We start from the raw sequence: 21,417 nt of genomic DNA, 5'->3' as shown, positions 1-21,417 counted from the left end.
CAAACGTTACATCACATTCGTTATAGGGGGTCTTACATCTACAAAATTTAATAGAATCCAATACCCTAAATTAGAGCTAGTATACACAGTGGAAACTGAAAAGCTATACCGGAAAAAGCCATTGTTATATTTCTGTGTGAAAAGCGAAACAACAAATTAATTTTCAGAAAAATAGTTTTTGATGGAGGGCATTCCCGTGTTGTGACTACTTGGAGAAAGAAACTAACGTCTCACGCTGGTAAACGAAAAGATAAAGAAGTCCAGCTTGGAAAAGATGTCACCATTTTATTTCCTGCGTGAAGAATTGAAACGGTATTTTTCAGGGGAAGTTGTGAGAGTGACAAAAGAAAGTTCAAAAATGGTTCAAGTGACTCTTAGCACTATGGGACTTAACATCTGTGCTCATCAGTCCCCTAGAATGTAGAACTACTTAAACCTAACTAACCTAAGGACATCACACACATCCATGCCCGAGACAGCATTCGAACCTGCGACAGTAGCAGTCACGCGGTTACATACTGAAGCGCCTAGAACCGCACGGCCACAACGGTCGCCCAAAAGAAAGTACCTCATCGTTTTCTTAAAAGTAGCAGAACACTCATTTGTTGCAGACTACTTGGTAGATTACTCCAGAAAGGTCAGCAGCAATGCAGTAGGATATAGCGGACATATTTATTTCATAGATAGGCCCAATTTGAGAGCGATTAGGTGGAAAGAGTACATTGAAACCCTCTTTCAGGGACAGGACTTACCGGATGACGTGACAGAAGATGAAATTGTAGACAATATGGAAGACATAAGGGATCCAGTATTAGAGTCAGTATTTAAGAGGGCTCTGGAAAACCTGAGATTAAATAGAGACGGAGGAGTAGACAACATTCCATCGGGATTTCTAAAATCATTGTGGGGAAAGTGGCAACCAAATGACTATTCAAGTTTGCATAGAATGTATGAGACTGGCGATGTACCACCTCACTTTCGGAAAATAATCATCCATACAATTCCGAAGATAGTAAATGTAGGTAAGTACGAAACCTATCGCATAATCATCTTTACAGCTCATGCACCCAAGCATCTGGCAAGTATAACACACAGAAGAATGGAAAAGTTCTGTTAGATGACGATCAGTTTGGCTTTAGGAAGGGTAAAGACACCAGAGAGACAGTTCTTACGTTGCGGCTCATAATGGAAGTAAGACAAGAAGAATCAAGATACTTCCACTGGATATGTCGACCTAGAAAAAGTGTTCCACAACGTGAAATAGAAAAAGATACTCTAAATTCTGAGAAAAATAGGAGTAAGTTATAAGGAATGATAGGTAACCAGCCCAGCGTTGTAAGGCGCAGCAGTCATGGACTGTGCGGCTGGTCCCGGCGAAGGTCCGACTCTTCCCTTGGGCAAGGGTGTGTGTGTTTGTCCTTAGGATAATTTAGTTTAAGTAGTGTGTAAGCTCAGGGACTGATGACCTTAGCAGTTGAGTCCCATAAGATTTCACAAGCATGTGAACGTTTTGATGGGTAACCCATATATACTGGGTGAACATTAATAAAAACCGAAAAACTGCAGGATCGGGTTCCTGATTGGAAATGAACGAATCAGGGTCCTATGAACGTGTCCAGAAATGCATCGTTGCCACGGTAGATGGCGCTGACTAATGAAACTTCCTGTGACCACATTCCGTGGGTTCCTTGTGTGTTGCAGGTTGTATGAACGACGTTGTGTTCTGAAAGCAGCATAATGGTCCGGTATTCGTGTCGGGAAAAAGCCGAGATGGTGTTTATATACGACCAAGCAGATGAAAACGGTAGAGAGGCTGAACCCGGTCCTCCAGATCTGGTGTACGCATAGTCTGCCGCCTCCCTACACGTACGTCTGTCTGAAAAGACCCACGAGCCCACAAACGGGGCTGAAATGTTGTGTGATGTGGTTGGTATCTGTGAGGGTACTTATTTTGGTATAGCCGTGCTACCTCTCGACCGTTTCAGTCTGCTTGGCCGTATATAAACTCCGTCTTAGTTTGTTCGCGACATGAATAACAGACCCTTCTGTTGCTTACGGTGCGCTGTGTCAGTGACACGGTCTGCAACACGCATGGTTCAAATGATTCAAATGACTCTGAGCACTATGGGACTTAACATCTGAGGTCATCAGTCCTCTAGACTGACTACTTAAACCTAACCTAAAGACATCACACACATCCATGCCCGAGGCAGGATTCGAACCTGCGACCGTAGCGGTCGCGCGGATCCAGACTGTAGCGCCTAGAACCGCTCTGCCACACCGGCCGGCTAACACGCAAGGAACACACGGCGCGAGGTCATAAGAACTTCCAATCGTCAGCGCCATCTACCGTGGAACCGTTGCATTTCCGGATGCATTTTCTTAGAACTTTTTCCTCAATTTACAGCCACGAATCCGTCCCTGCAGGTCCCCGGTTTTATTAAAGTTCACCATGTATAAAGAAGGCTGTTTGTTTGTTTGTTTGCAATTCTACATATACATCTACATGAATACTTTGCAAATTCATAAGTAAGTGCCAGACAGAGGGTTCATCGAACCACCGTGCCACCCTCGAATGGCGCCCGGGAAAGAAGAGCTCGTAAGTCTCTCTATGCGACATTTTATTTTTCTTATTGTATCATGATGATCATTTCTCCCTATTTATGTCGGTCCCAGCAAAATGTTTTCACAATCGTAGGAGAAACTTGGTGATTGAAATTTCGAGAGAAGATCCTACAGTTTTATTTCGATCTTGATAAATTTTGCACAATTTAGCTTCAAGACATAGGATTTCGTAATGTGACTTGAAACATTTGTGTGTGTAATATACAAAGCGGGAAGGTTGCTACCTAAAATCTCGAAAGGTACAGGATCGACTTACTTCAAATTTCTACTTTCAAATGAAACAATGAGAAGATTAATGAAGAATTAAACGTCTCACAGTCGAAATGTATAGTGATAAACTGACTATATTTCCTATCACAGGAGTAAAACACAGCTGCAATACACCTCTTGGAGATAGAACCGTCAGAAGTCACCAGATCGCGGGACGAGCGAAAGCTCGAGAATTTGACAGAAACGTAATTGCAAACTCTTATTTATTGATTAGATGCTGTTGTTACATATGACCTATAACCTAGACACTATTTCAGTCCGTGTTTCACAATTTTTTTTATTAAAATCTACAGTGCCATACAAACGCTACAGAAGTCACTAGATCGTGGCCCGAACAGAAGATCGAACAGAATCCGAGATTTCCGGAACTGTAGCGTAAACCGTCCGAACAGTTCGAGTCGTGCTCAGAGCCCTACTTGCAACAGTGAGAAGTGAGCTTAAGCAATAGAAGACGAAAGCTCCAAAAAAAACACAACAAAAAACGCAAATTTGAACAACAGTTAGTGCAGCCAATCATCTTTCCATACAGGTGAAAACACACTCAATCAAAGTATTCCGTTGAAACCCAGTGGTTCAAATATGCCCTTCGATTTAAAGCTATAAGAGTGTCAAATGCGGCTTACATTCGCCATGAGTATGAACAAGGAATAGGGCCCATCACCCCGGGTAGCACCGGGCACTATATGTAGTATATGATATGGACAAGGAATAAAAAGGTGCAATAAGATTCGAGGATCAAGAATAGTGGCGTAACTGAGGTTTTGGAAACCCCTGCAAATACTTTCTAGGGGCCTCGTTTACTAATAAACCTTCAAAGAACAAATATGACAACATCAGACATTCACACACACAGCAGTTCATGTTAAAAGCGAAAATAACTCACAGGTTGAGGCCTTCCTTGCAGAACAAACACCGCCCACACTTTTATCAAAAGAGTTTACACTGTAAAGCAAACATATTTATCCAGTTCTCCTACGATTAGCTATCAAACACTTTTCGACTATGCAATCCAAGTTAAGAAAGTGACAGTTTCATGTTCGGTGCTTAGAACCGTACATTAAGTTGCTAAGACAGGTTTCGATTAATTTCAATTTAGAGAGTGAACTTTCTGTCGTAACAAGTGTAATTAGCAGCGTCAAGTACAACTGAAAACTGTGCATACATCAGCGAGAATAGCTGCAAAAAAATATTGTCAACCAGCATAAATTTTGCGAGATCTTGAACTGACAACATGTTTCCTTTCTTTCCAAATTCTTTTCCGGCTAATGGTTTCAGGTGAAAGATTTATCGTGAAATCTGATTCGCACTTTCTTACCAGCTTTTCTGCTCTGTCTTGAATTAGTTCATTTTCTACCTTAAAAAACTGAACGGGGTATAACAAAGAAAAATAAATTACAGTATACTGAAAAGCATCTCGCTGTAATTTGGAAACTAGACAAATATTTTTCAAAATCTTAGTCTGAAATACGAGAAGCAGAACATAAAAATTTTCGTATGTTTAATCATATTAGAGTCTTGTTCCCACTCCGCTTTCTTTTTATTGATACTCTGCATCCATATGGATACTCTGAAAATCACACTTAAGTGCCTGGCAGAAGAGTTATCGCAGCACCTTCACTATAATTCTCTATTATTCAACTCTTGAACAGCATGCGGAAAAAACGATCACCTATATCTCTCCGCGCGAGCTCTGATTTCTCTTATTTTACCTCCATGTTGTTCGGCGTCAACAAAATGTTTTCGCATTAGGAGGAGAAAGTTAGTGATTGCGATTTCGTGAGACGATCCCGCCGCAACGAGAAACGCTTTGGGTTTAATGATGTCCATCCCAAATCCTGTATCATATCAGTGACACTCTCTCCTCTATTTCTAATAATACAAAACGTGCTACCCTTCTTTGAACTTTCCCGTTAACCCTATCTGGTAAGGATCCCACGCCGTGCGGCAGTACTCCAAAAGATGTCGGACAAGCGTAGTATTGGCAGACTCTTAAATAGGTACATTGCATCTGCTAAGTGTTCTGCCACTAAAACTTTAATGGATAGGCACTGCATAATGTGTAGAAATTCTGTTTGATTGATAACAATGAATCAAATGTGGAAAACCATCTAGTTTCTTCAGAGTCTTTGTAGCACGTCTGTCAGTCGCAAAAAATTATTTATTTGTTGTCACCGAACAACAGAAGGACTAAAGCAAAAGTAATGCATTGTATATTCACATAAAACTGTTGCAATTCCGCTATATTCAGGACGGAATCATTTAGTACCAAATTTATATTATGTTTTGAACAATGTATAAACTCAGCATTTGGGATCGGTGCTTTAATTCTTGACGGCAAACATAGGTATCTGCCACTCGTAGATGCAGTAGCACCGTATCCAAGAGCGCTGCAAATATCCAGTTGTATGTTCATCTTCTCTAACTCAGTTTTTACTATTTATTTTTCAAACCTCTCAGCACCGTGTCCCCTTACCTCGAGGAATTATGAAAACGATTCCTTAATTTCCAACTCCTTTCTTTCTGGTTAGCTTACATCTTACAACACTAAGTACTCTCGTGATATATTGGGGATTGTGTCTACAATAATTAAAAAGAAAGGGCACTGTTAATTTCAACGATAATCCGCTCTACAACATTTGTATCATCAAGTTTTTAATTTGTCGGCAAAAGATTTGGTTTTAGTTTTTTTCAGTTGAAAGGTGTGCCTCAGAAGAGGATCATGATGTCTGTAGAGGAAATGTATTACATTTAAAAGTTTGCCACTTTGTTCTCTTATTTCAAATTCACGACGGCTGCCGAAAATAATTTGATATAGAACTAATGCGCTTGTTGTATCCAATTGAAATTACTGATTGCGTTTGGTCATGTCGTTCGTCAGAAAGTGTATTAATTGTTTTGCCATGTTTCTGAACGCTGTAGGTAATCCACACATTTAAATGTGTAGCCGAAGTTTCATGTACTTTTATTTTCTTGCTTAGAACTTGCCAATCAGTAACTTGTACATCACGACGTCTATGTTATCTACCTCTGAATAATCAGCACGCTACACAATATACCGCATGTAAAGAAATGAAGTAGCAGACTAAAATAACTGAATTTTTTTGACCTGTTTTAGTATGATTTTCATAATGATCGCATCTAAACGATATTTTGTTCGAAGTGTCTCTAGACAAGCGACGCTGAGGCTTGCACAGGCTGCTATTTTAATTTTTAGTTTAGCCTCTTTATTCATTTTACCTCGGAATAATCTTCTGTCAGTTCAAAAAAGTGCAGTTCGCTGATTATCTTGAAGTTGAGTAGAACAACCTTTTGTTGATAAAATGGCGTCTATAACTGGTGGTCCGTTTCCAGATTGTGCTACACTAGTATTTACACACGATTCAATTTCACAAATGGTACAGTGTCCTCTATGAACCTGAGACCTGTCAGAGTCTTTCCAGGCTTTGTTACTGTAACCATATTGACCTCCACTTTCAAGCTCTAGATCGTCAGACTTTTCTGAATTTATTTTGGTTACCACTTGTAGTACGGAAGACCAGGGTTATTTGGAATAAGGGGATAGTTGGTACAAAATTGCCACCATGCAATTACTGCGTTGTCATCGTGCTTTTGGGGAGTGAACGTAACTTCAATCTGCTTGGCTGAGAGCCCGCATCTCGTGGTCGTGCGGTACCGTTCTCGCTTCCCACGCCCGGGCTCCCGGGTTCGATTCCCGGCGGGGTCAGGGATTTTCTCTGCCTCGTGATGGCTGGGTGTTGTGTGCTGTCCTTAGGTTAGTTAGGTTTAAGTAGTTCTAAGTTCTAGGGGACTGATGACCATAGATGTTAAGTCCCATAGTGCTCAGAACCATTTGAACCATTTTGCTTGGCTGAGTCACGAAGAAACGACCCCCTGTTTAATCGTATATCTGACTGGTGAGTAAATATTTTCGTCTTCAAGTTCTTAGTGCTGAACTCGCAAATTGCTATTATGATTCCGAATTATCAGTATAATTTTTTGATTTTGAGAACAAATGAAAATTTGTGCCGAACCGGACCTCGAACCCGGGGTTTCCACTTGCTGTGGCGGGTGCCTTAACCTCTTCAGCTACACGAACATGCTTCCAGAAGTGGCTCAAACCTCCATTTGTTCTGGCGGCTGGTCTCCGTTGTGCTGGTACGATATTGCCATGATTGCCGCACAAGATAACACATTGTTTTCTCTCTTCATTATCGTGCTATGGCATGAAATACTGTAGTTTAGAGACACATACTGTGTATTAAACACTGCACTACAGTATTTCATGCTACATCAAGGTAATGACGAGAGAAAACAATGTCGAACCATCTGCGGCAATCGCGGTAATACAGTGCAAGATATTAGACACCAGGACAAATGGAGATCTTACTTACATTTTCATAACAGGGATTCACAGTCATGTGAAATTTCTTGAAAGACATCATGTTTACGCCAGTGATTGTTAAACTTTCTATTTCCGCTATTGCAATTTCGGCCTTAGGTCATTATCAAGTGCAGATGTTTTGACTTTAAGCCATGTCTACTTTATATAAGCTGACACATTTATATATCCTTGTCATTTGCTGTTATATACATTCGTAACGCTGCTAAGTAGTGCGAGCACACATGTCCACATATCGTAAAACAGCACAGACTGTACATACATATGTTCGTTCCACCTTCACTAGTAATTTGCACTAAATCACGGCAGTGTACTACCCACCACTGCCGTGGTTTGGTGCAAAAGTTACTAGTGATGGTGGTGCCTCGTTTCTTCTTTCCAATGAACCAGTCTCCCGCGTTCGTCCATCGAGAGAAATAAACAATCGTCGTGATGGATAATCCCAGTTATGAAATAGACCCCTGTACAGCCCATCAGCAGCGAGAGCATTGCAACTTACTTCCCGATACACAAGGTGCATGTCAGTGAGTTCTGAGAAACTGTACCGGAACTGCTCCATAGTATTGTACTGTACGTCTGTGAATAGCACTGAATAGTGAATGGGGCTGACGTTAATTCATAGCACGTTCTGTATTGGAACAATGTAAATAAGATACAACAAAGACACCTAATGGACATGGAAAGTAAACAAAACCTGCATCATGACTTCCTAGTAATCAGGCTTGTCCTCCTTATTTTCTTGAAACAAACAAAGAATGTAAATGTAAATAAACAGCATAGTACGTGTAAGGTTGCACGCATGATAGTTGCAAATAAGCTGGAAAACAGTAATCCTCGACAAAGCGGTAGACAAATTTATTTCCATATCTCCTTAAGCTGGCTTTCCGACCCAAGGTTCCTTACCTCAAACTGTTCAGTGGCGCTTTCTCTATGTCCTGTTACATTTTTGCACGCTTTTACAGAGATACCCAGTATAAGAGACGTCAACGAAGATACTCTGAACTAACAACTCTAAAAAACAGATGTGCATTCGACCAGTCAGTTTTGAAATGCATTATTATATAGGGGACACCACGGAGCAACATCTGTGAAATAAGGGTTAAAGACATGCTCCAGAATGTTTCGAAGAAGAGAATAGTGTGCATAAAGTTTTTCCTGCACACCTGGACAACCGAACAAAAACAATGACCATGGTTGTCTGCCCCGACTTGATGGAAATACAAAACACCGACAATTCATTTAAAAAAAATCATCACGGGTGTTATCAATATGAACGCACCAAAGAACCCTTTGACGATGTAACTGACTTTCAAGCCAGTGACGTGCGAGTTGAACTACATCCCAGAAGTTTTACATGTTTGTATGAACTTCCTGTGCATTTTACTCAAATGGAGAAATACTATTTAAACTACGTGAAGCATTAAAACGACTCTTTTAACTTTTCTCAAAGTCTTACTAATCCAGTGTCAAAACTGCTTCGGTTGATTGGGTATGTAAAAAAAAACCACATTTAGTGACATGCTTTTGCGGGGGGTGGGGCATCATGTCCCGATAACCACTTGGAAGTGGATCCATACCGGCACTCATGTCGTGAAGATGTTTTGAACACATACATTCACGGTTTGTTGACTATATCAGCATAACACACTCTGACTATGTGCACAGTAAGCAACAAGAGGACATTAAAACATTAAAACACACAATTTAATTTAAAATTTATATTATGTTTCCTGTACAAAATGTCAAAATTAATTTACTACCAGCCCTATCTGTGCTGCATTAACAATATCATAAATGCTGCATCCAGAATTTTCGACAATGTTACAATTTCCAGTTGCCTGGGAATCAAATAATCGTACAATGGCAGTCAGTTGGTACCGCAAATATTTTTAAAGGTAGCCTTCGTTGCCGTTACAAATGGCTCTGAACACTATGGGACCTAGCTTCTGAGGTCATCAGTCCCCTAGAACTTAGAACTACTTAAACCTAAGTAACCTAAGGACATCACACACATCCATGCCCGAGGCAGGATTCGAACCTGCGACCGTAGCAGCAGCGCGGTTCCAGACTGTAGCGCCTAGAACCTTTCGGCCATCCCGAGCAGCTGCTGTTACACTCCTTTTGATTCAAACCAGACCTCAGTAAAGTATGATAAACGTGTCATTTAAATAAGTACGCGTGGATTGTTGATGGAAACAGGAAACAATGATAGCTTATCAGTGCATTAAATGCTGGAGATTGGCTAAAATCAATAACTCATAGTAGATACGAAAGTAAACTCGCAGATCGAGCATAATTCGCTGAAAGTGAGCCATCATATCTATCTCTAGTCACTCGCAACAGCTTGGCAGTAAAATGTTGACGTGATAATAAAGTGTTTTCGAAAATGCAGCACTCGTAAATTCGTTATTTTTGCAACGGCTACCATTCATTCAAATGTTACTGTTGTAATCGATTAACTTCGTTATTTTTGCAACGGCTACCATTCATTCAAATGTTACTGTTGTAATTGATAGAATAGTTTTAAGTCCTCTTACATTCCTTCGATATCCAGGAATTGCTTTAATTTTACAAAGTTGTAGATAGATGCACTATAACATACTTGTGGCAGTAAATTTGAACATAAGAAGAAGCATTGGTATACTGATGACGTCTGTATTGCAGTTACTGAATGCTACAAGTCTATCGTGTAATACACCAGACTGATACAATCACAGCTAGCCCAAAGACGTCTACGTATCAAATATCGGGCTTAGTATGAGGAAGAAATTTCGGAGAATGTACTTTTGGGGAGCAGTATTGCACGGATGTGAATCATGGAATGTGGGGGAACAGGAGAGGTTGTACCGATGTGTTTGGTATGTGGCGCTACAGAAGTATGTTGAAAATTAGGTGGACCACTGAGGTAAGAAAGGAGGAAGTTTTCCGCTGAATTAAAAGAAGGCGTTGGATGGTCGGTGATGTATTAAGGGGATCCGGACTTGAAAATGGCTGAGAAATCGAAAAAAAATTGCCGCCATCTGAAAGACAAATTTCTCCCGTTTCCAAAAATGTATGGTTTATTAACTTTTCAGTTGTTACTATAGTCTTAAACGCTCGTTGAATAAATGTCTGCACACTGGCTTCAGGCAAAGAATATCACCATAAACATTCCATGCCTGCCACAGTCATGGAAACAATAAAGCCAATATACAACGACCTTTAGGATACGAAATTACTTACCAAAAGGCTACATGGCCGTAAACAAAACCCTAATGAGAGTTTCAAACAGGTGCGTGTGGCAACGAGTACCAAAAACAGTGTTTGTTGGATGGACAGTACTCAAAATGGATGTGACGGATGCTATCATCTGTTTAAATGATGGTGTAATCAGCAGGACAAAAGTAATGGATAAATTAGGCATACAGCCAGGAAATAATATGATAGCTGCTCTTACTGCCATAGATCGTCAGCGACTAGTTGAAGCTGAAAGGGCTGTGTAAGCCACCACTAAAGAGTCCAGAGTAAGGAAAAGGCTCCTGAAGAGGTCTACAGAGGATAAAGAAGCAGCTGGACAGCTTGATTATGCTGCTGGAATGTTCTGAAAGAGGCATACGGTGAGTCAAAAACACAGTAATCATTCTTTTCTCATTTTCTCGAAACTACATTTTCAGAACATTAGGTACATATAACTTCACAATGGTTTTATCCATGTTCACCAAATTTCTCTCAAGTGAAGAATGGGATTGCATCTTTGTATTATGCCTAATACATCGCAGAAATGATCTATGTTTGTCATTCTGTATATAATTTTAGCGGTATTTTTTAGACAAAATAGTAATGTGGTACAATAAGGGTTTTTCTGTTTACTCAGATATACTACAACCTACAAAACGAGAGGCATAATGTATTCCTATGAATGACGACACAGCCTGCCACAGTTTGAATGCTATTAGACTGATGATGGACCACAAAATGGTACCAAATGGGAACGTGTATTATAGAAACATCTTTTAGGCAAAAAACTGTAATTCTTAAACTATGACAGATATTGAAATGAACTTCCTTTTACAGCTTGAGTTAATTTCATTCATTGTTTGTAAAACTCCACAACTTCCTCCGCATTGGAGATCAAGAGTAATGTGCACTGAGAGCGAGGTATAAAAATGCAGCCCGTTCACGTCCAGGTTCGCTTAAGACATCAGAAACTGCCTACGGTAAAGCTGTAGTACGGGTGCTGGTTGTCGCTGAAGAAAAAACAATTTTCGGTTACATCGGTACTTTTTGTCTCCACTTCAACTGACTTTGAAAACGGCTCAAAATAACTGGTTTCTGAAACAATAGGTTTTCGCTTTTTTATTGCCATTACTTCCAGTGACAAACACATACCTCGAACAAAGACTGAAAAATTCTGATGAAGGTGGACTAGGAGATCACGATCGATACGGGATTGACGATGCGACAGAAATCGGTCCCATTGTCTCCAGAAAAGATAACGAAGGTGAAGAAGATGAGCGCAGCGATAGCGATAGCGAGAGGTCACAAGTTGACGAATTCCTTGCATCGTCGCTTTTGGATGGTAGGAATTTTTCACCCTGAGGCAACCGCATTAATAGGGGTTCAGTTATTATCCATTGTTTGCAGCACGTCAATAACATTACAGGTATATCGTCAAATTTTACTTCTCTTCCAATGAACGTAGAGGATGTTTTCTTCTTATATGATGTCCCAAGTTTGTTGTGCCTCGCCTCATTCTTAATCTTTTAAGGTCAATAGAGCATTGTAGTCTCTTGTTAACTCACTTCCCAAAAGGATTCGACGAACTACGGGTGGTACCATTGCGCAATACAACCGACGTCCGAGTACACTAGTGAGAAACTACCTTGTAGACCAGGTAGGTGCAAGTGTCGGTAACTTTACGTACACGAGAACCGTCTAACAGGCCACGGCACTAGGTTCTGCCAGGAGTCCGGCTTCAACCAGACCTGTCTGGGTTTCTACGTCCGTGTCCGAACAATTAGGGCCTATATGCGATCTTTGTTAGGTATTTTAGCGATCAAGTAGAGAAACCACAACTAGGGTCTGTTCCAAGCAAATGACGTAAGTAGGGTAAAAAGTATTAGGAATGCGGGAATATACTAATGCGATAGATACTTATACGCTGGATTGCCTAAGACACTGGTATAGTCAGGCCTATTCAAATACAGAGATATGTAAACAGGCTGAATACGGTGCATCGGCCCGAAACGTCTATGTAAGAAAGTGTCTGGCGCACTTGTTAGATCGGTTACTGCTGCTACAATGTCAAGATTTTAGGGAATTTGGACGTGGTGTTATAATAGGCCCACGAATGATGGGACACAGCATCTCCGAGGTAGCGACGAAGTGGGGATTTTCTCTGACGACCATTTCCTGAATGTACCGCGAATGTCAGGAACCTGGTACAGCGTCATATCTCCGACATCACGGCGGCCGGGACCAACGACGACTAAAGAGAATCGTTCAACGTGACAGAAGTGCAACCCTTCCGCAAATTTCTACAGATTTCAGTGCTGGGCCATCAACAAGTGGAAGCGTGCGAACCATTTAACGAAACATCATCGATATAGACTTTCGGAGTCGAAGGCCCACTGGTGTACCCTAGATGAGTGCACGACACAAAGTTTTACGCCTGGCCCGGGCCAGTCAGCTCTGACACTGGACTGCTGATGTCTGGAAACATGTTGCCTGGCCGGACGAGTCCGGTTTCAAATTGTATCGAGCGGATGGGTGTGCACGGCTATGGAGACAACCTCATGAATCCATGGATCCAGCATGTCAGTAGGGGACTGTTCAAGTTGGTGGAGGCTCTGTAGCGGTGTGGGGCGTGTGCAGTTGGAGTGATATATGGCCCCCGATACGTCTAGATACAACACTGACAGGTGACACGTGTGTAAGCATCCTGCTCGATCACCTGCATCCATTAATGCCCGCCCCATTCTGCATTCCGACGGACTTGGGCAATTCCAGCAGGACAATGCAACGCCTTACACGTCCAGAGTTGCTACAGAGTGGCTGCAGGAACACTCTTCTGAGTGTAAATACTTTCGCTGGCCACCAAACTCCGTGGGGATGAACATTATTGAGAATATCTGGGATGCCTTGCAACGTGCTGTTCAGAAGATATCTCCATCCCCTCATACTTTTATGGATTTATGGTCAGCCCTGCGGGATTCGTGGTGTCAATTCCCTCCGACTTCAGACATTAGTCGAGTCCATGCCACGACTTGTTGCGGCACTTCTGCGTGCTCGTGGGGGCCCTACATGATACTAGGTAAATGTATCAGTTTCTTTGGCTCTTCAGTGTAGGAAAAATTGCCATTCTTATGTCTGTGTCCTATGTTTTCTTCGTTGGCCAAAGTACGGTGCGCGCAGAGCGACCGAGGGAAGTAATATGTGAAAAACATCTGATGCCCACTTGTCCCGACTCCCGCCACGTTCGTGCGTCGCGGCTTCCCTTATTGAGACACGCAAGTGTATAATGAAGAGTTTTACAACAGTATTTTGCAATTACAGGCCATAATGCCAATGTCGAATGGTGTTCTATTTCATAAATACCCTATGGATAAAAGAACATCATAAGTTGCAAACCGGCTCAATCACAAAGACGTTGTTGTTATGTAGTTTAAAATTATCATCTGAAGAGTCCCGAACAATGATTTTCTGGAAATAAACTGGGTTCAAATGAGAAATGCTAATAATTAACTAGTTCAAAAAATGGTTCAAACGGCTCTGAGCACTATGGGACTCAACTGCTGTGGTCATAAGTCCCCTAGAACTTCGAACTACTTAAACCTAACTAACCTAAGGACATCACACACATCCATGCACGAGGCAGGATTCGAACCTGCGACCGTAGCAGTCGCACGGTTCCGGACTGCGCGCTTAGAACCGCGAGACCACCGCGGCCGGCAATTAACTAGTTATTCCCGATATATTTTACAAGCCTACTTGAAATAAAAGTTATTGAATATCTTTTCACTTTGTGACCCAGAAGAACGTACAATTGTTTATTTTGCTCACTGAAGAACTTTAAGATTATTTTTACGCAGACCTTAGGAAGAAAAAAGAAATTAAGAAGACTGAGCGCTTAGTTGCTACCATAATTGCCAAGTTATAAGGACGTTTACTGATTTTTTTTCCAGTTTAGGCAACTTTAAGTTTATTAATTAACGATTGAAACTATCTAAATGACATTATTTCTAATTAAAATGGGTAGTCCGGCATTTAGGGCAAAAAGTCTGGCTTTTCTGTTTTTGGGAGCTGCCAATTCTACACGCCACACTGCAAGATGTACAGTATTGTCTCTGCCATAATTTACCAATTTACCTATTGTTATGTCATGTGTACGTTGCTATTTCTAACTGTAGACATTGTTATTAAAATAGTGCTAATCAGTTTTCCTATTTCTATAATAATCGATTATTTCAAAGCAATGGAAATTTTACTAATGAACATCTCTCGTTGTAAATAAAAATTCTCCAGAATGAAATTTTCACTGTGAAACTAGTGTGAGCTGATAAGAAACTTCCTGGCAGATTAAAACTGTGTGCCGGAGCGAGACTCGAAATCGGGGCCTATGCATTTCGCGAGCAAGTGCTCTACCAACACTTGCCAGCGAAAGGCAAAGGTTCCTAGTTCCAGTCTCGACACACAGTTTCAATCTGTCAGGAAGTATCGTATCAGAGCACTCTCAGCTGCAGAGTGAAAGTTTCATTCTGGAAACATCTCCCTGGCTGTGGCTAAGCCATGTCTCAGCAGTATCCTTTCTCCTAGAAGCGTTAGTCTTGCACGGTTCGCAGGAGAGCTTCTGTGAAGTTTGAGAGGTAGGAGACAACGTACTGGCAGAAGTAAAGCTATGAGAACGCGGCGTGAGTCGTGCTTGGGTAGCTCATTTGGTAGAGCACTTGCCCGTGGAAAACGCGAAGTTCCTGATTTCGGGTCTCGGTCCGGCACACAGTTTTTATCTGCCACGAAATTTCAATAAAAATTCTGTTTACTAACCAAACATTTTAACACTTCTGATGTGGTAAATTGATGTGCCTTTTATAAAGCCTATTATTAGTAAAACATTAAAATAAATCTTGTACAACCGAAGCCAAATAAATACCATAAAAACGCCGGTTATTCAGGACTAAAATACCGGCATCGGTTCTAATTGGTCGGTTTTCCCATCACTTAGTTGTAGAGGGTAAAAGCTATAGTGGACCAAAGGGCGAAACGGAGCTTTTTGTACATTCAACAAATACTTGAAAATTTTGTGTGTAACTGCTATTACGTTTTGAAAACGTTGGCTGCATTGAAATAATCAGAAGGCTCAGGAACAAAAATAAAAAAGATGCCATATAGTTACTTTCTTTATGCTAATGAAGCCAATGCAACTAAACTTTTTCGTCGTTGTTTTGTTTGTTACGGCGTTGTATTGGTCGGCAGTGGAACAGTGAAAAGGTGATTACGTTGTTATTGCAAGCCTTGGGACTGCAGCTGTAAGGATTAAACTGAGTGATGTCGGCAGAAAGGCAGGAGGTGAGTCGAAGATGTGAGAGGGGAAGGGGGGGGGGGGAGAGGAGGCGTGTGCGACGTTGAACTTTGAACTGGGTGCCTGTTACCTTACCCTAGCTACACCACTGTGTGAATATAGTGAACGATAGGGACCTGCAGAGAATTTCTTTTCGAGGGAGGCACCGACACATTATGGGCCTTTTCAACATTCTAAGGTTACCATAAATTGATATATGCGGTTGGGTTACTATGCATTAGCCGATATAAAACTTTTCCACTTTTCTAGGAAATTTCAAATATTTAGCTCTCGTAGCATATAGAATGGGAGAAACCATCCGCACATCACTATACATCTGTGAGAAATTGTTGACACTTTTGTATGGGAGATACACATACAAAGAGATCTCTACTAGTATCGTTTTTCACGCGGAAATTAGTAGACATTCCATGCAGCAGCCAACGTTTCAGGTTGCGGGATGCTTTTATTATGCGGTGTCTGATTACATTAATTTTCTAGTGCTATTTCCAGTGTCGTACGATAGCTCGCCCGATGCTGCTCACCATAATTATATTTTGCTCCAGACCTCTTCACAGGATTCATTTACGATGATGGTTTGGTAAGCTATGTTTGTCTCTCTGATCTTAGATTCAAGTCTCGAAAATCGTCGAGATCGTTCTCCTCTGTGACAAGCGCATATGCAGAACAATGCTGCTGAGAAGTAACCGTATTTAAGCCTTCTAATTTGTTACCACCCTACTCCAAAATACAATTCATCACGGAACTGCAGAGACATGAATTACCGAGATTCCCATTGTCAAAAGATAAATAGTTTTTTGTCTACTGTACTGTGCCTGTACTTATGCCCAATAATCTGCCATATACGAAGCGTCCTGTCGTGACTCTGTCCTCTGTCACGGTGTTCTCCATAAACTCTTTAGAGCATCAGTACCGCTGCCTGCAATAAGAGCTCTTTCGAATTTCCTCATTACTTCTGAGGCGAAGCAAGTGTGATTGTCCTGCGGCTAATAGTATTTTATTCTCTTAACTGTGTGGTCGTTGTGCAACTTTGTGCAGGGTATCAGCTGTTTCAAACATTTTAATTGCACCAATCGATAAGACCTCCATTAGGAATGTTGTTTTCTGACTTCAACTGCATCTGGTCTATATAACTGACATTAATATATGTGCTGTTGAAACTTCGTAACTATCATCAGTATACTGAAAAAAATTATGTCACAGAAACCAGGGATACTGCTTTCTGAATTTCGTTGTATTTGTTTTGTGAATTTGGCAGAAATTGATATGGTATCGAAATTCTGTATTTAGCATTAATACCGTGCGAAAAGTATGGCAAATAAAACAATTATTTTTTCATTTGTGTGATACAGGACTCCAAAGGAAACGTTGTTTCTTGTCAGAGTTTTTGATGAGGGTGCTAAATCAAATTGTATATGATTTTTGAAGGTATATCGGGTAGCGAAAAGAAAGTTTATTGAACGGTTTCAGAACTTTGTGTTGTGACGTGGCACACATACTGATTGTTGAGCACTAGGCACAAGTTCAGTTACACGAATTACAAGACCGATGCGCAGAATCGAGTCCACGGGTAGTCAAGGGGAAATAGCAAACGAGAACCCGGCCAATGCAAAGATCTGTAGCAGTTCTTGGGGATAAGAACGATTTATCGTCGGTGATATGGTCGGAGCGTAGCGAAATCGGTGCGCATGCGACAGCATGTGGTGTCTCACATTATCCAAAAAGCCGAGCATAAAAATGTGATTCTCATAACTCTGATTCTGTTGGTGATAGAAACGTAGGGTCAAGTGTTCCAGATAGGCGTGGGGATAGCGACCATTTGTATACCAAATAGAAGGACCATCATTGTGTCACTACCCTACAGTACAGGGAGAAAGTATGAATGTTATACACTTTCTCCCTTTAGCCAAATGGAACAAATCGGTCAGTTCCTTTTGCAGTGGGTGAGTCCTACGATGTGCCTTAAGGGGCTTATGGAGGCACAAGTATTCATAGGGGCTTCCTTAGAAAACCCTGAAATGATTTTCCTTTTACTATTTTTTTTCCAAAACAGTGTTTCGGGTACCAAAACGGTTAAGCACAGCGAATAGCAGACATATTTACGATACATTTCTAAGATGCCCATCTCCAACAGCCTTGAAAGTCGTCTAGCCATCTTCGTCCGTTTCCGAGATACAGAGGTTCAAAGTTGTCCTACACCTTCACGTAAAATACGCATGTAAAACCCGCTGTGAGGTAAAAAAGTAAAGTAACGTAGCACGCAGAAAAATGCTGTTAAGTGTTTCCTTTATCATCAGAAGCCTTCTGGGAAATGTATGTTATAGTACACATAAAATGCGGTCAGAATGTACAATTAATTTTGCGTTATTTCAATTTCGCACAAGTAAACTACCACAATTTCACTGACGCCAAAGAGTTTTTTCATATGTGTGACATGCCCTTCTGTGGCATGGAAAAGAAAGGAACCAACGAAAAAATCTCCTGTCGGATGATAAAAAAAGGTGAGTATGTTCCAGTTTAAAAGACTATCCGAAAAGTGGCGTGGAACATCGTTGACACTGATAGAACAGTACTAGAAAAAGAGGGAAGGAGACAGTACCAGTCGGACAAGAATAAAGAGAAGTGGGAAGTGAAAGTGAGTGAGTGACACTGATAATGAGGCAGACACAACTAAGAAGTGTGAGATAGTGACAGTGAGAAGATACAGCAGCAGTGGGAAGGAACGAATGAGGTAGTAGCAGTAAAAGAGAACTTGAAGAGGCAGTAACAGTGAGTGGAGACAATAATAGCAGGAAAGAACGAAGGAGACGGCGGCTGTGGGACAGAAGACAGTGAGAGTTAGTAATGCCTCACAATGTCTCACGTGAGAACTCTGAAAGCTTTTTAGATAAAACAACCGTAACTAACTTTCTACATTTTTATCCTTTATGTCTACTATTTGCAGCACTCTGCCGCTAAAGAGCTGCGAGGTGTAGCATGCAACATGGTTGTGTGTAATGTAACCATGTTGGTGCGAAAAATATACCGTGAGATATTCGAGGTTCTAACCATCCACACGTGGAGCATCCTACCCTTCAGCATGTCCATGCCAGGCCACACACGAGCGCTGCGACATAAGCAATAATCAGACGCCTGGTGATCACTGTCATCGATCGTCATGCATAAATTCCCGACTTGGTCTCATCCAATTTTCATCTGTTTCCAAAAATTAAAGAACATGTTCCACGACATCACTTTGAGATGGTGAAGCGTGCGAACAGATGTGAGATTGTGGCTCCAGCAACAAAGTCACTGTACAGTGATAGTATTAACAAGCTGGTCTCTCGCTGTATTTGTTGCCACGGAGATTCTGTTGAAAAATAAATATGTAGACACGAAGAATAAAGATGCAGAATGTTAAAAAAAGGTTATTTAAGAAGTTTTAAGAGTTTTCTGAGGCATTACTTCTCAGCATGTCCTCGTAATAGTGGAGGACGAAATTGAAAATTTGTGGTGAGCTCTTATGGGACCAAACTGCTAAGGTCATCGGTCCCTAAGCTTACGCACTACTTAATCTAACTTAAACTAACTTACGCAAGGACAACACACAAACCCCTGTCCGAGGGAGGACTCGAACCTCCGACGGAGGGTGGAGGAAGTGCAGCCTTCCAGTGCTGAAATCAATTACTATGGGGCCTCTCACAGGCGACAACAAGTGGGATGTGATCCATGCTGTGTTTCGGTTTGTGGTACTGTTGCAAGGCAGGAGTACTGTTAATGCGCTACACGAAGCAGTCAGTTCTATTTCTCTGCGTTCCAAATTGGTAGGAGCGACCACTGTCGACTGATTGTAGTCGCTGAAGAACGAAATGACTTTTGTTGATGTCGAAGAAGCGTATTGTGAAGAAAGTGCCGGTAATACAGCGGTAGGTGACGAGACTAATGAGTCTGAAATCAGTAGTTATATTTTGGATGTGTCCAGTCGCAAACGAGCCATGCCTTATCAGTTCCGGGTTAGTATTGTGAATCGGTTGACGAACGATCAAACTGCGGAGGTATACCCGTCGAAGTAAAGGTAAATGCGGTAGCGTTAGCTAGAAAACATACAAATTGGAACTCAGAAACATTTCATAAGAATGGAGCAGCAAAGGCCCTGGGAAGGAAGATGGATTTAAAATTCTGCGAAAATGATATCGTTGAAGGAGGGACAAGATTCGACAAACACCAGGCGATAAATAAATGAATATTCGAACGATTTGTCGAACCTATTCAGCTTGACGATAACGTACGAACAAGAAAATCTATCAGTGGGCCGCAGCTGCAGCGTTTCAGTGTAGGACCAACGGAGATTTTACATTTGCTGTATCATTATCTAGAGAAAAGCATGTTTCTACTAGAGTATAAAAATCGTCAACGGCACGTCACGAAATAAATCTGACACAAGGAGACAGAAAATATCGAAGTTACAACGAAACTAGCAGCGCTTACCAGCATGCTTGCAATGTCGCTTATTGCTGGGTTTAATCGTGAGTATACGATCAACACCGAGCAAAGACGATGAGAGTATTGGACGAACATTCGATGGTAGTTGTCGTATGAGGGGGAAAAACGAGCCCTCGTCGCAGTTGGTAATACAAACAAAGTAACGTATTCGCACATGGCGTAATATTCAATCAAAGCGTCTGAAAAATTATTGTCTAAGGTTTCCTCAGCTTTCAAGAAACTAATGATAATTTAGGACCTCGGGTTGTAGAAGAGATCAATCGTTTAACTGACAAATTGAAAATTATTTATGTCACTTGCTCCGAATCTGAAAATTTAGTAATTTGGTTCAGAAACTGAAAATTTGACGAATTCGGTTCACAAAACATACCTTAAGAACGTTTTAAAATTGTACATTGTCGATAAGCTTTGTCCGAAATTGGATTTCTTGTGTGGATAAACGAATGGCACCCTCTTTATTGATCACGAGGGTCAATTGACCTGAACGGTAATAGTAATATACCGCCAAACAGCACACCTGTGTGCCAGCTGTGTGTCATTTATTTTTATCGCGAAGTTAAAAACTTTATTTTGCGGCTTCAAACCAACAACGTGCATCTGGAAACCCAGTAAGAATTGTACAGCTGCCACTTGGTTTACAATCAAAAATATTTCTTATTACTTGATGGGGGCGGTGTTGAGCCGGAATATCCTACATTCTTTCATTTTAGGTTGTACACAAGCAAACTGTTCATATATGAGCCAAATGGGTTGGCCTAGCCCTTGTTATTGCGCCGCTGTTGGTGGAAGCCAGCCCAGCGCCGCTTCTGATGTGATCTCACGACCATTATGTACATTTCATTCTTTACAGCTCGCCCGATTTATATTGTTGCCGTCCTAGACACAACATTTCAGAGGAAGTAGTTAAGAACCAGTCAACAGTACATGGCAGAGAGTGAGCGCTAGTCAATGGCAGGGCGTCAAAGAACATGTACGCGGTCAAGTCACGTTAATGTTACCACCGTCCATGTACTACTTCATCTAGCTATTACCTCTCACAAACGGTAGGTGCCAGCTCTAGAAGTGGACAGTATACGAAGCGTGT

At 41.3% G+C, this 21,417-nt stretch overlaps 1 protein-coding gene across 1 annotated transcript in view; it reads right to left on the bottom strand.

Moving 5' to 3' along the window:
- The window catches only part of LOC124605628 (luciferin sulfotransferase-like), a 282,265-nt gene that overhangs the window by 16,585 nt on the left and 244,263 nt on the right, over positions 1-21,417 (bottom strand). The window lies entirely within an intron of this gene.

The sequence above is a fragment of the Schistocerca americana genome, chromosome 3, assembly GCF_021461395.2.
Source record: "Schistocerca americana isolate TAMUIC-IGC-003095 chromosome 3, iqSchAmer2.1, whole genome shotgun sequence".
Lineage (NCBI taxonomy): Eukaryota > Metazoa > Arthropoda > Insecta > Orthoptera > Acrididae > Schistocerca > Schistocerca americana.
This window is presented reverse-complemented; position numbering and strand designations above follow the sequence as displayed.